The sequence below is a fragment of the Thunnus albacares genome, chromosome 10 (assembly GCF_914725855.1).
Source record: "Thunnus albacares chromosome 10, fThuAlb1.1, whole genome shotgun sequence".
NCBI classification, from domain to species: domain Eukaryota; kingdom Metazoa; phylum Chordata; class Actinopteri; order Scombriformes; family Scombridae; genus Thunnus; species Thunnus albacares.
The window spans coordinates 25,350,584-25,364,331 of record NC_058115.1 but is presented as its reverse complement, the minus strand read 5'-3'; the positions used below and the strand labels follow the sequence as shown (position 1 = coordinate 25,364,331).

At 38.7% G+C, this 13,748-nt stretch overlaps 1 long non-coding RNA gene across 3 annotated transcripts in view; it reads left to right on the top strand.

Moving 5' to 3' along the window:
* Window positions 1-13,748, top strand: part of LOC122990309 — a 114,077-nt gene that overhangs the window by 91,435 nt on the left and 8,894 nt on the right. For 2 of the 3 annotated variants that reach the window (XR_006405310.1, XR_006405311.1), the window contains exon 3: window positions 2,240-3,932. The exons of the other annotated variant lie outside the window; for it this stretch is intronic. This is a non-coding gene — a long non-coding RNA (uncharacterized LOC122990309). Of the gene's footprint in view, window positions 1-2,239; window positions 3,933-13,748 lie in introns of those variants that run through there. 3 annotated transcript variants of the gene reach the window in all.

Genomic DNA, 13,748 nt, shown 5'->3' with positions numbered 1-13,748 from the left:
TCTCTCTCTCTGTCCCTTCACCCCAGGGCACTGCCATCTGGCCCTGCAACACACACATACACACATACACAATATGTATGTATGCCCATTATATTCATGCTGGCTCAGATTAGATTAACTACCACAATCAAGTTTAGGTTTTCCTTTTTTACATAACCACATAGTATCAGATTTTCTCTTTTCCCCAAACCACCTTCATCAGATACGGCAGCGAATGCAGATTTTGCTTCGCTGTTCCCTCACAGTTTTCCTTGTCTTCTGTTAGTCTATTCTCTCTCTCTCTCTTTTTTTTTTTTTTTTTTGCTGTCGGCTCTGTCTTTAATCACAGAAGCATGTGTGTGTAACACATTACTGTTTCACTATCAGCACAAAACAGACCTAATTACGGTGCTATGGTGGCCACAGCTCAGACAAGAGCCATTTTGTGTGTGTGTGTGTGTGTGTGTGTGTGTGTGTGTGTGTGTGTGTGTGTGTGTGTGTCCATTCCCGTCAGTGATGGAGGGCCATGGCGTGTGTTGCTGCCTGGTCGGCTTGTAATCCCTATGGAACGGTTAGATAAAAGTTATGACCTTCTCTCCAGACCAGGATTAAATAGCTTCATAATTCAAATGTAAGAACAAAACTAAATGTTTGCTTTGTTGAGGGGAGCTTATTTGACCGCAAGGGATGACGTCTCACCATCTTTATTTACTGACTCAATCCTAAAATAACAAGCTTCATAATTGAACTAGAACTTCTGGGAACAAAACCTTATTCACAATCCCATTTATATTTATAATTACAGAGCTCTCTTTCTTCCAAATTTTACATCTGTGAATAAATTACTGCACAGAACTCATTAGAAACACTTTTACGAGGTAAAATGAAGTCAGGGATCACTGCGGTACTAAAAACTGAGTCAGCGATGGCATGACTGAATGAATGTAACTGAATCATTTTATGACATTCACAAACTGTATTTAATGTGGATCTGTCACATCATGGCCAACATCAATCTGGAATATTGGATCAATGCGTCTCTAAATTGTGCTTCTAGCGGTGTTTACTGTAATGAACGTCCACACAAGCCTGACAACGTCATACAACGAGACTGAGGCCAGATACAAGAATGAACAAAAGGTCTGAACGTCTTAGATGTTTGCTGCTCTCGTAAACTATAGTTTTTCGAACATTAACGAAGGAATCTTCATTTGCTTTCAGACAATGAGAAGTTGCTGCCGCAGCTGTCAGCCAGAAAAAACAATATTCTGTATTATAAATCGGCAGCAGAAGGACACAATCTTAGACTGTATATAAAGATGGACGTAGCAAGGTGCGACATCACCCGTTGCTTTGCATTGGAACCAGTTTGAAGTCCAGAGTTGGAGGTTATGGTCCAAATCTTTACCACTGGAACCAGGACCTTCCAAATAAGGAGCGCGGGGTGTCGCCTTTCATGCTCTGGAAACAGCCCCCAGCTATCTCGGACCGCAGCGAAGGCAAGCTTCCTGGGAACACTGTAACATTAAACTTAACAAAATATTACGACAATAGTCTGACTCAGTGCGAATCCCAGAGCAGGGGAGAGCAGCAGGTGAACTAACTGTCAATGACAGCTGTCAATCAACACCCACACGGCAGACACCAAAGCTACTAGTCTTCAAATCTTATTAACGGAACAATAACCTCCAAAACGACCACCTGCACACTTATCAGCTAGCGGGCATCTGCGGCGTTGCACTTCAGGGTATTTCCATATCAGCTTCAGCCTCAAGCCGTGGTAGTTGGGCACAATGTCGCAGTGTTGTTGATGTTCCAGTGGGACAGCTTCAGGACCTCGGGTCTCTTTTCCAACATGAATTATACGCACCTTTTGCTGCCGTGCACATGCAACTCATAATAGAAAGTTTGAAGATTTGACGAGTAATAACAGCTCCAGCAAGAATTTACTTTTCCCCAAAATAGTTTTCTTTGACATCACAAGAGGGTTAGTCTCGTAACATTTACTCAGCAGGAGATAGAGGGTTAGTGTCACATCAAACCACCACCTTTGAAGTTAGATGATGAATTACGTAACCACTGCGTCAGCTCTTATAAGTATTTTTATTCCATTAACAGTCGTGCAGTTGTCACTTTCTGGAAGGGGATTTACAACCAAATGATGACACAAATCCGTACGTTTATCTGCACTGCTTTTTACACAGTGTTACTACATGTTGATTGCTTCTCTTCTGACTGCTTTTATCTCTTGTCTCTGCAGTGCTTTCTCATCTTGACATCAGGATTTGTAGATGCAAATTTGTAGAAGCTGGGAAAACCAAGGCATGCAAAAGAGTTACTGAGCTCCTGTTTTGGCCTCTGTCTGCCTTTTCCAGGTTGTTTTCATTCACTTTAGGGAAAAGGTCAGGCTTGCAGCTCTCGCCCAGTAGAGGAAAAAGGTAAGAGGAGAAGGTTTTTATAACTAAGGACCTAACTTTGAAGTTTGCTGATGGATTACAGAGCTGCTGTCAAGGCTCTTCTCAGAATGATCCATTCATTACAGACTCATACGCTCGGGAATCCTCCTCCAGCTTCATTTGCAATATTTTTTCCTACATTATTTTGCATGTGTGGTCTGTTTACATGTGTTCCCTCTGTCAGTTTGTGTGTGGCAATCCTTGAGCAGTTCAACCTCACGGTATGTCTCCCAAGAGTCTTGAGAAGGAAAATAAAACGCTGAAATTCAAAATGTCAAAGTATCCCTGTAATTTTCAACAAACCGTCCTGCTGGGAAGAAGGTAAACACAGATAGTTTATATGAACATGCCACTGCCTTCAATAAAGAATGATGAATTTCAGATCTTCTATCCGGCCCCGTCACGCAAACCTCTCCTCCTTCTCTGTCTTGTTTATCAGGGCTGCTTTTATTCATTTCACAACAGTTTGGAATCATTTTGTTGAAGCTGAGAAAAATGCTCAAATGATGTTTTTTTTTTTCTTCTCTTACTTAGCAGGGAAATAACTCATCACTGATTACTGGTAGGATGATTGAGTGGGCTCCAGGCAAACACCCTCCAAGAGTCCAAAGAATTCATTTTTAATCTAACAGGAATGTGATCCTCTTATCTGTACAAACGTTGATGATTTCAGCCTGTCTGGCAGGTTTGAACTACAGTTTTCTATCAACAGACGTGAAGTTGGCACTATTTGGCACTTTTTCAAGACTGCAGCACAAATGAGTGACAGGCAAACAACATGAGACTGATAACAATAATAAGTCAGAATTAAACAGATATCCAAATAGTTATTTATTATATATATAGTTATAATAGTTCACATGATGAAACCTGAGCCTGTTCTATTCGCTGACGAACACCATGAGATGCAGTTGAAAAGTCCAAAATATGATATTAAGTTTGAGAACAAACTTCCATTCTCAAACAATAATTTTCCAGTTTAAAAACACATGTGCAGTATATTTAAAACGACACAGGCACAATGTTAGAAATTGTATCTTATAATTAGCATGTACAAAATATTCTTGTGTGGAGTAAAGTTATATTCATTAAAGTTGCAGTTATATGATTTCTGCCTGATGCAGCATTTCATTATTGAAGTAATTACCACTTCAGCTCAAGCACAGAGAGGCAGAGTATAAAAATAAGAAGCAATACCTACACTACACTGGCAACAGAGATTACAATTTAAAAAAGAAAAGAAACAAACACATTCAGTCACCTCTGATTTCTCTGGAATTTGTGTTCTCACATGTTTATGAGTGTTGTTTACACATATGGCAAACCTGTTTTCTTGCAATTTCATCCGAAATGTTGCACAACTACCGCTCTCCATCCCTCCTGTCTTTGCTTTTCATCATTTTCTCTGCATCTGTTTATACCAGTATGTTTTTCCTGCTAGCTGACTTTTTTTTTTGGCTCTGTGCGTGTGTGTTTTATCTATTTATTTTTTCTTGAAGTGACTATTTTGCCATAAAATGTAAAAAAAAAAAAAAAAAAAAACAAACCTTAAATTGTACACATTTGTTTTCAAAAATCAATAATTTTTTTTTGCATGTAAACCACAAGATAATAAATTGTTTGATAATTATCTCGAGTCTCTTATCACATCTTTCCATCTGTCCACTTTAAATCTATTTCAACTCTTATTAGTTGTAAATGTAAATACACATCTATGCAAGGATGAGAATATGTCTTTAAAAGAAAAAAAAAAAAAACATGCTCTAGTTTTCCCGACAGCAGGTCATGTTTTAGCTCTAAGCTCATTAGGCATTTTAAATTTCAGCTCAGAAAATAGCAACATGTTTTATTAATCTTGGATAGCGACTAAAATACATGACCTCAGTTTGTTTTATGATGCCAGTGAAAAACAAGCTACACACTGAAAACAGGGCCTTAGTTCACAGCATCACATGACATTTACATAACACATGAGCACGAATCAAGAGTTTACAACCGCACAGTGTGGCTGGAACAACCTCTCATCATCTTTGGCAGACTTTTAAAGTTCACCTTTATAGACTTTTTTTGAGTTTTTATGTAATTGGTTGATTACCCTTGACCATTTTATGCTTTGCTTCTTGTTATGACTCTATGTAATTAATCTGCCGCAGGTGTATGAGAGAGAGTGATTTATTTAAGGTTAGGGCTGAGTATCTCAATACTTTTAACACAAACTATGTTGACAATACCTCACACTTGTAAAGTGGCAACAACCACAGCTTGAAGCTGAAGCAGTGCAGCAGTACCTTAAAGTGCAATTCTAATGGCCACTAGAGAAAATCCCTGCCTCCAATTCAAAAAGCATCAACTTCTCTCTAGAAATACTGTCAATCATTTTTTCAACAAGTCATTATGGTCTCAATCACTGAATTCAAGCCCTCTAATAAGTGTGCCAGTAGTCATTTTGGAAATGATTGCTCCGTTAATAAAATTTGAAGACTTCAGAACTAGTTTCAGAACTCACACTGAGTCAGACTGTTGTCGCAATATTTCGTTAAGTTTAATGTTACTTGATTACGATACCTGCCCTGTCAGCACAAAAAACAAAAACCAATAAGTGACGTCACACCTCGCTACGTCCATCTTCATATACAATCTATGTTCACAGTATGATGACAAACTGACAGCGGGCTCTCTTTTGCTTTTGAAGAGAAACAGAAGGAACTTAATCTGAAGCTGGATTCAATAAGATCCAAACAGAACTGAGACCAACAGCTGCACTGATCCTTTAAGTCATTAAGATCCAGATGCTTTCCAGCAGACAGTCCACTTCCAGGATAGTTTGTTCAAAGACTTTTCCGTGGGTAGTTAGAAAACCAAAATGACTGCTGAATAATTTCCTCAAGTCAGGTTTCACCTCGATCTTAACCAGAAGGCATAAAGGTAGTCGGCTTCAATACTGCCGTTATTCACCCAAACTAAACACGACAGGCAAAAGCAGAATAGTAATTGATTCTCTGTGTTCTTTTTAAATTAGTTCACTCTCTCAACACATTGCTATATACAAATGTTCACCCTGTATAGCTTTCAAGGTGGATTTGTTCACATGACCGAAATCAAACATGCAGCCTCTCGGCTTTTGTCTTAATCAACTCGACTTGAACAACGTGAAACAGAATCTGTCTCCCAGCATCTTTCAGTGCTTTTATGCACACATCATAGATTCCTCTACTTCTGCTTTTATTTCATGGTAGTGAGCACATAACACAAGACTGACTTCACTGATCCTGCCCGGAGGTGTCACCTGATAACTTTGATAACTCCCACCCATCTTGAGAGGGTCAAAACTCCACCAACAGTTGTAGTATAAAAAAACAACTTTATCGTCACACCAACATGTTTTAGCTTATGACCTTCAGAACTTTGGGTCCGCAGTCTTTACCGTCAACTTTTTTACCTGAATTAAATATATTTTTTAGAAACTATACTGTAAGCAAAGACTCATAAAAAAAAGGATTAAACTGTTCTTGAATCAAACCTCAAACATTTTTGGTTCAGACCAAAAGTATCAAAGTAGAATCAAAAACTGTCACATGGATGATTCACAGTAATCTTGTTTAAACAACGTTTAAAAAGAAATTGAGAAATTTGGCTTTTTTTGATTTAAAAAAAAAAAAAAAGAAAGAAAGACATTTCCTGGAATTGTAAAAATAAAAAACTTTCATAAATCTTTCAGTAGTACCTTTCTAATCCCCATCCAAAGTACTCTCCTTGAGATGTGATACAGCGCTTATCCCATTTCTAGAAATATGTCCTGCAGTCATCTTTTGTCAGCGTGTTCGGAGCCTCCTACGTTTCTTCCTGGATTTTTTCCACAGTGGTGAATCTTCTCCCTTTCCGTCCCATTTTTAATTTCACCAAGCTGTAGGCAAACGCTACCTAGCAGGAAATCCGATAACTACAACCTATTACTGTTGATGGCTTCCGGGAATGTTTGGGTCACCTAATACTAATGTATTAGCATTAGTAGAAGAAGTTTAAACAATACCCAACCCGATATTAAATACACTATCCTGATTGCTCCCTGAGTTTATAAAAACATGAGACATTTTTACCAGGTGGACAAACAAATGGCTCTAAAACAACCCTACGGACAAAACAAATAAAGACAGGAATGCCACAAAATGGGAACAAACAAAAGAAACCAAATCCCAGATGATAAACTGAATTAGCCAGCCTTCGGTGGGCGCTTTGGTGATCCTTCTCCACCGAGATTTTCCTATATTAGATTTTAATAGAAGAGAGGAGTGAAGAGGCTAAGAGAGGATAGAAAACCACAGAAGAAGAAGATGATAGCATTATGAAGCGGTACAGGAATACTGCGGCGATGCCAAGATTCCCTGAGGGAGACGGAGGGGGATACGGGGGTACAGGAGAGGACAGGCTCAGCGGAGTGCACGTGAGACTGAGCGGGGGTGCGCTTAGAGATGATGAACACGTTTGCAGGCAATAATCTATAAGCTGTGTGTGCAAGCAGGGGAAGAGGACCGCATGAGCATGTGAGCCTGATGATCGTGCACGCAAAGCCAAGTTCTCCTGGGATAGAAGAGAATGATGATGAATGTGGATGCACGTGAGCTGGACTGAGCTGTGTGTGAATGTGTGAAAGGAGAAACAGAAGAGGGAAAGATGGAGAGAGGTTGTTTGACTTGTGCTGAGGGGAAGTGGCGAAGAGTAAGGCTTCATATACAATATATTATACATACAAAAAAAAAGTGTTATTAAAAACATAAAATCAAGTGCAAGTGCTGGTCAAAACAAGGTGACTCTTTAACTTAAAGGATACAGTAGTTCACAGTTTTCCATGTCTGTTTTAAAGCAATAATTAGGTGCCCACATGAGCATTGAAACAGCTTTTTCTTGCGATAATCATCCCTCCTGTTAATACTGATCATTAACCTGTAAAAAAAAAAGATGTATTTCTGGGGATTTATAAGGTCAGTTATGTCAGAAAGCTGCTGCAGAACCACGGCTAGTGTACAGTTTCTTCTACGCTGGTTTTTCTGTGGTTGACTTGCCCGTCTTTCCTATCTTTAGAAATAATTTTACTTATTGTTACATGTTGTCTATATGTCTGTCTCTGTAGTTCATGCAGGATGAAGCTCTTTTTTCTGGGAACTTGTGACAAAAATTTGTGACAACTTGGCAACAACAAAAAAATTACAGCAAGATATTGACTGCTTCAACATTCTGAGTGATATTATGTTGCATGAGAAGGTATATTAAGTATAACCAGTAGAACCAGTATGCCAGTCAGTAATCTACGTTTGTGCGTCAGAGACATGCCTTGTTTTGTAAGACACCTTGGTCTTTTCAGGTAAACCGCCTTAAGAAACAGCTCAGGAGATAATTATCTCCTGAAACATGTGTTTTTCTTTTTTTTTTGGTCTGGAAACTTTTGCAAAGAAACTCTGGCACACAAACACGTGAACGTACACATTATGTTGTTTGAGCAACTGTCAGTTTGGAGTTTGGCTGAATGACTTGACGACAGCGTAAACGCTCAACCGCACTCTCACTGCGAACTGAGATTTTGAGTGTTTACAGACGGACACACAAATAGTAACGTTTAAAGGCTTCAGAAGCTTCTAATTATGATTCAAGTTTATGGAGGTTGAGCAACTTGAAGATGTGGAAACAATTTGGTTTCACAATACCAACAGTTTGCTAAACATATTCCCATAATTGATTCCTTAAGATAAAAATAGTTATTTGGAATATTTTCCTGTTCTGCCATTTGACAAAAAAACCATCATCAGACCAGATCATACTGTCCTCGATAGATGATTTAATCTGTGCTCCAAGTCCTAACACTTTCCATTCACTTTATACATATATATAAAAGCTTTCATTTCCTATGCAAACAGTTGAAAATATGTTTGTATATTTTCTATATCAAATTCAGTATAAATATGAATCTGCTACATAAAAGTTTGGACTTTATCCCTGCAGTCTTTTTAATGATTAGTTGTTTTAGTAGCTGTACCAAATGTTGTTTCTGTACTGTATGTAATGCTACAAATGCATTTATATACAGTACTGTGCAAAGGTTTTAGGCACTAAAAGTAAAGTGAAGATGCCATGAATAGTTTTTAACTTTATACAAAGTTCAGTAAATAGAGGAAACCTAAATGAAATCAGTATTTTGTGTGAGCACACTTTGCCTTTAAAACAGCAGCAGTTCTCCTCAGTACACCTGCACACAGTTTTTCAAGGTATTTGGCAGGCAGGTTGTTCCTGTTACCACAGTTCTTCTGTGGATTGAAGCGTCTCAGTTGATTCTGTCTCTTCATGTTAATCCCAGACTGACTCCATGATGTTGCGATCAGGACTCTGTGGGAGCCAAACCATCTGTTGCAGGAATCTTTGTTCCTCTTGTTGCTGAAGATAGTTCACAATACAATAAAGCCCGAGAGCTTATTTTGATGATGATATTTCATTATGGATAAGAATTTAAAACATCTGAACTGCTTCAAATGTTTGTACAGTTCTGTATATCTTGATGATTCACTGTGATACAGTATGTTAGCTGATTAAAGACATATGTGCAGTTTTTTTTTCCCCAGGCAGCCGTACGTTTACATTCTTACTGACATTTGTTCATTGTTCACAGAGAAGCCTTTTCCCCTGTCATTCATCGTCAGTCTGAAAAAGACATTAACTGTCTTCATCGGTCTCTAAAACTTGTAAATCTCAGTTTAGTCCTCATGTGTGTCATATTAGTGCTTCCTGCAGGTTGCCACTGAAATGTGGCTCACCACAAGTTCACACTGTAAACAAAACAAGTCATCAGAAGTCAATCTGTTTACAAAGCTGAAAAACAAAGGACCAGATTCACTGTCCATCAACGTCAAATTAAACATCTTTACTTGCCGACTTATACTATGATTCCCAGTCTCCTCAAAAACAGTTGTGCAAGTGAAATAAAGTGACATTAATAAAGTGAATATCAAAAAACAAAAGGAAAATTCATGGTTTGTCTGTTCAGCCTGTAAATCAACATGAATTGCAACACTTCACACAGGCTCATGTCACCAAATATTCACCAAACATATCAGTCATTCAGAATATTATCCTCCACAGCATGTTTAGCCTCATATGGTTTCTCCTGTGAAGTCTGCATCTGAATTTTCACTATCCCTCCCAAATGTTCTTACGTGTCCAGAAATCCCCACTTACGAAACACAAAAAAAAATGCATTTTTGCCAAGTGAAAATTCTGCTGATCACTATCATTTACTCCAAATTATCGTGTTTCCTCACAGACACCCTGACTGCTGGGTGGACATTTCCTGTTGCAAAACAAACATCTCGTCTGTTGTTTGCATGAGCGACGCCAGCATGCAAACAGTGCCTTTGCTTTTTTTGCAAGAAGTGTGGCGGCTTCTCTCTGCGAAGCACGTCTCTCACATTTTTTTTTTTTTTTTTTACATAAATTTACCTTTTTGTCGGGCGAAGAATATTATGCCACATTAGTCAAATCCAAGCTATGTCACCAATAATGTCATTTGAATATGAAGACATGAATCATGCTTCCAAGTTATGGTCATGTTTTTCGTCTTCTATGCTGAATTAGTATTTATTTGCCGTCGGCTTGACTGTTCCTCACATTTCTTCCACTTTATACTGCTAATTTAATATTCACTGACATGTTACTTTTGGGTCACTGATGGTCATACATGAGTTTCAAAGTAAAGTATGAAATCTTGTATCTGATTTGGAGTAAATGTTTATAAAAATCTACAGAGTCTTGAATATCTAGTCTCTCTGACCCAATGGTCCGTCATTTTTTTCAAGATTTTGATGTGTATGAATCTGTTTTTAGATCCAAACTAAGTCATACTTTGCCCATTTTTATATTTTATATTGACTCATATTTTGTCAATTGCTCAATAAATAACAGCAAGTAAATTGATATGAAATATTTAGTTCCTTTAACACCAGACAAATGTTATGAAGAATCTGACATTATCAGATTCAGACTCTATAAAATATATGTAGTTTATACTTCAGACACACAGTTCTGGCTATCAGGTATATAGAGTATATATAATGAGAGTATATATAATGTTGAATCTCAGCACGTTTTGTTTTTTTTCTGATACTCTGTTGGGAAATGAAGCTTCAGATCTCATCACTAAGAGGATTGCTTGGGAGAAGACTCTGATATCTGGGAATGACTGTACAGTATGCTCATAAAATCCTCTGTCATTCATTCATCCCTGATGGCACAAGATGACTTCAGGATGTGAATTTCCTCCGGTTCTTGAGCACGTGGATGGAATGAGGCGGTTCAAAGCATCTAAACCTTAATCTGCAAATCATGAATGCACAATGTAGACTGAGCACAAGCACCTGAAAATATCAAATGACCCTATAATACCTGCATGCACGTCACTTAAAACTATCTAATAGTTCTTTTTCTTTAATTATAGATCAACAGTATGTTTTCTCTGATCAGAAGAAGAATACAATGCAATGGTTGAAGCAAAAATAATTCAGATTAATGGGATGGGTGAGCATTCAAAGTCTAATATTTCTATTAGTAACATTATTCTTCATTATTGTCCAAGTAAATACTATTGTACTGGCATTCTTATTTTTTTAATAAATAACAGATAAGAAAAAAACATTGAGCTATGATCACTTATTAAATTATTGAACTGATAAAAGAATATTTGCAGATAAACCACTGACTTGATGGAGTAAATGTTAATTGATTTTGTAAGTATATTACATTAACGGGACTGAACTACAAACCAAAACCCAAAAATCATCACAATCTCATATCAGATGGGGAAAAAAAACAACGTGTGAAGGATGTGAAATAAACTCATCATCAGATAAGTAGTCCTCTCCTCATCACTGAGTCTGTCCGTGCCGCAGCTCCCGGAGGCATCTCAGGAAAAGCACATCAGGTTCCGTCTGGCTCCAGCAGCGGTCCATGGTGACCTTCCATGAGACAGCTGTCCTGGATGGATCGAGTTCTCATCTCCTCACTACCTGCCATCTCAGTTCACCTTGTTTTGTCTCGCCTGAGGCGGTTGTGATGTTCAGTGAAATTAGGAGGTGATACATCGAGTGCGCCTTCTGGTAGGATTCATGGTGCTGTGGGTGAACCCATTATGTAGGTGGCCGAAATGTGAATGCATGGAGGAAGTGACTGTTGGCCTCTGAGTTGCGCAAATCAAATGACTGTGAGAGGAGGAATATGTGATGTGTGGCTTTATACAACAAATTATCAAACTTTAAATGAACTTCCTCATCTGTTTTGAAGAGAAAAGTTTGCTTTCTCTGACCTTCACAAACATAAAACCCTTTAAGTTGGCTGCATCGTGTGCAGAAAAAAAAAACAGTAGTTAGTCAAATTTTAAGGAAACACACCCATTCCGATTCCCAGGATTTTCCCCTAAACTGATGGCCTCAGTGGGCTGAATCTGGACAATTTCTGGTATTTCACATCCTACCCTGCCATGAAATTCTCTAATGCAAGAATTCTCTTCAGGGTCTTGTCTAGTTCAGTTAAAACCACATGCTCATGTGGGTTGGCTTCCTCAGCTTCCCTCCTTCAGTGAATCCTGTGACTGTGTCTTCATGCAAATATGTTGCGAAGATGATGGCGAGGATAAGACGGTGAATGGCTGCATTGCAATGAAACCCACTGAAACGCGGCGAGCAGCTAAAAGTGTGTCATGAAAAACTATGTGTGCTGAGTAGGCGTGGACTGATTCTGAAGTACGTCGATCATTTTACACAGCCATTGCGGGGGAAAGAATAGGACGCTTTGTTCAACATCAAATCGTTTCCCGTCCAGCCCAAAAAGAAAAGAAAAAAAACAGCCAGAAGCCACATAAAAGCATCAGAGTGACTCAGATTTAATAGATTCTCATTCAGTCATCATCATCCGGAAGAAGAAACAACAGAGCAGTGACTCAACACAGAAGCTGAATCTTTTGTGCTTCCTTCCCATTCTTCAGACCTTTTTGTGTTCTTCTTTGGCCTCTCGTGACTCATAAAAAGACATGATTATCAACGTCAGCAGTGGCCAGAAGTGTAGGATTGTTATTGACGCTCTTGTGCACCTAATGCGCAATGCTGCGTCTCATTCTTGGTTTTGCTACCTCCAGTGTCGCCTTCATTCTTCTGTGTTCTGTATGACTCATTGACGTATAGCCGGCACTATCGAGTTCAACAAAAGAGCAGTAACATCAAGCGTATGACATGTGATAGGAACATAAAACAAAAGGACCGTTGAAGTGATTTTTATTAAAGAAAAGTATTCACATCGTTTTAGATCAGACTGAACATGAGTTTGTCTCATTTAATTTGAGCAGAATTGATTTCTGAAACAGTCCGTGTTTATTTGCACCACAGAGCTAATATACCACACGTACAGACATTAGCTGTAGGTAGCTAAACAATATGCTCTGATCTTAAAATTTAGCAGGATAGCCAATTCCTTCTCCTTCTTGTTTCTGTACATTCATGAACCGGAGCCAAACAGTGGACAGATGAGCATGAAATTCACTTATGTTAAAATTTCACGCTGCCTCAAGTGAATCCATGTCCGCTTCATGTAAGGTGTGTTCACCCTGAATACGAAACAAAGTTCATATAAAGTCAATGCTAAGATACAGGTGGATGCAAAAACAGAGATGTGCCGGTTCTAGGCGAGTGAATAGAGGCAAGGACACGTCCGTGAAATATTCCAAGGCTATATTGTTCCACTTCATGAATGCGTGGAGATAATAAGAAAGGTAGAGGCATCTGGAGGACTAGAATGGCGATTTTCCATATTTTTCCTGCTGTCAACAAATCTCATGTGCAGCACCAAAACAACTTGCCAAACTCTTGAGTTTGTACTGAAGTTCTTTGAGAAATTTACAATGTACAATGTAGTGCAAAGTCAAAAGGTTGTGGCACAACAAGATGGCAAAGCTCTGTAAACTGAACCTTGTCTGTGGCGTCTGCCGTACAAGGAACTACTCTCCAGAGACTGATCGCTGTTATTAGTCTTTGGAGCCGTGGCAAAGGAACATGTCACCCGGTGCAGCAGTGTGGCTCACTGATGTGTTTTTAATAGTTTTTGGACAACAACAGAGGTCTACAGCACAGAGGAATAAGATATATCAGACTTTGGACGCACATACAATACTTGTCAGTAGGATGAGTTCATTGTTGGTTTGGCTCTGCACATGAGACAACAAGAAGAATATGGACAATCGCCAGCAATATCTGGCTGAACTGTCACACAAACAGCACAGTCACACTC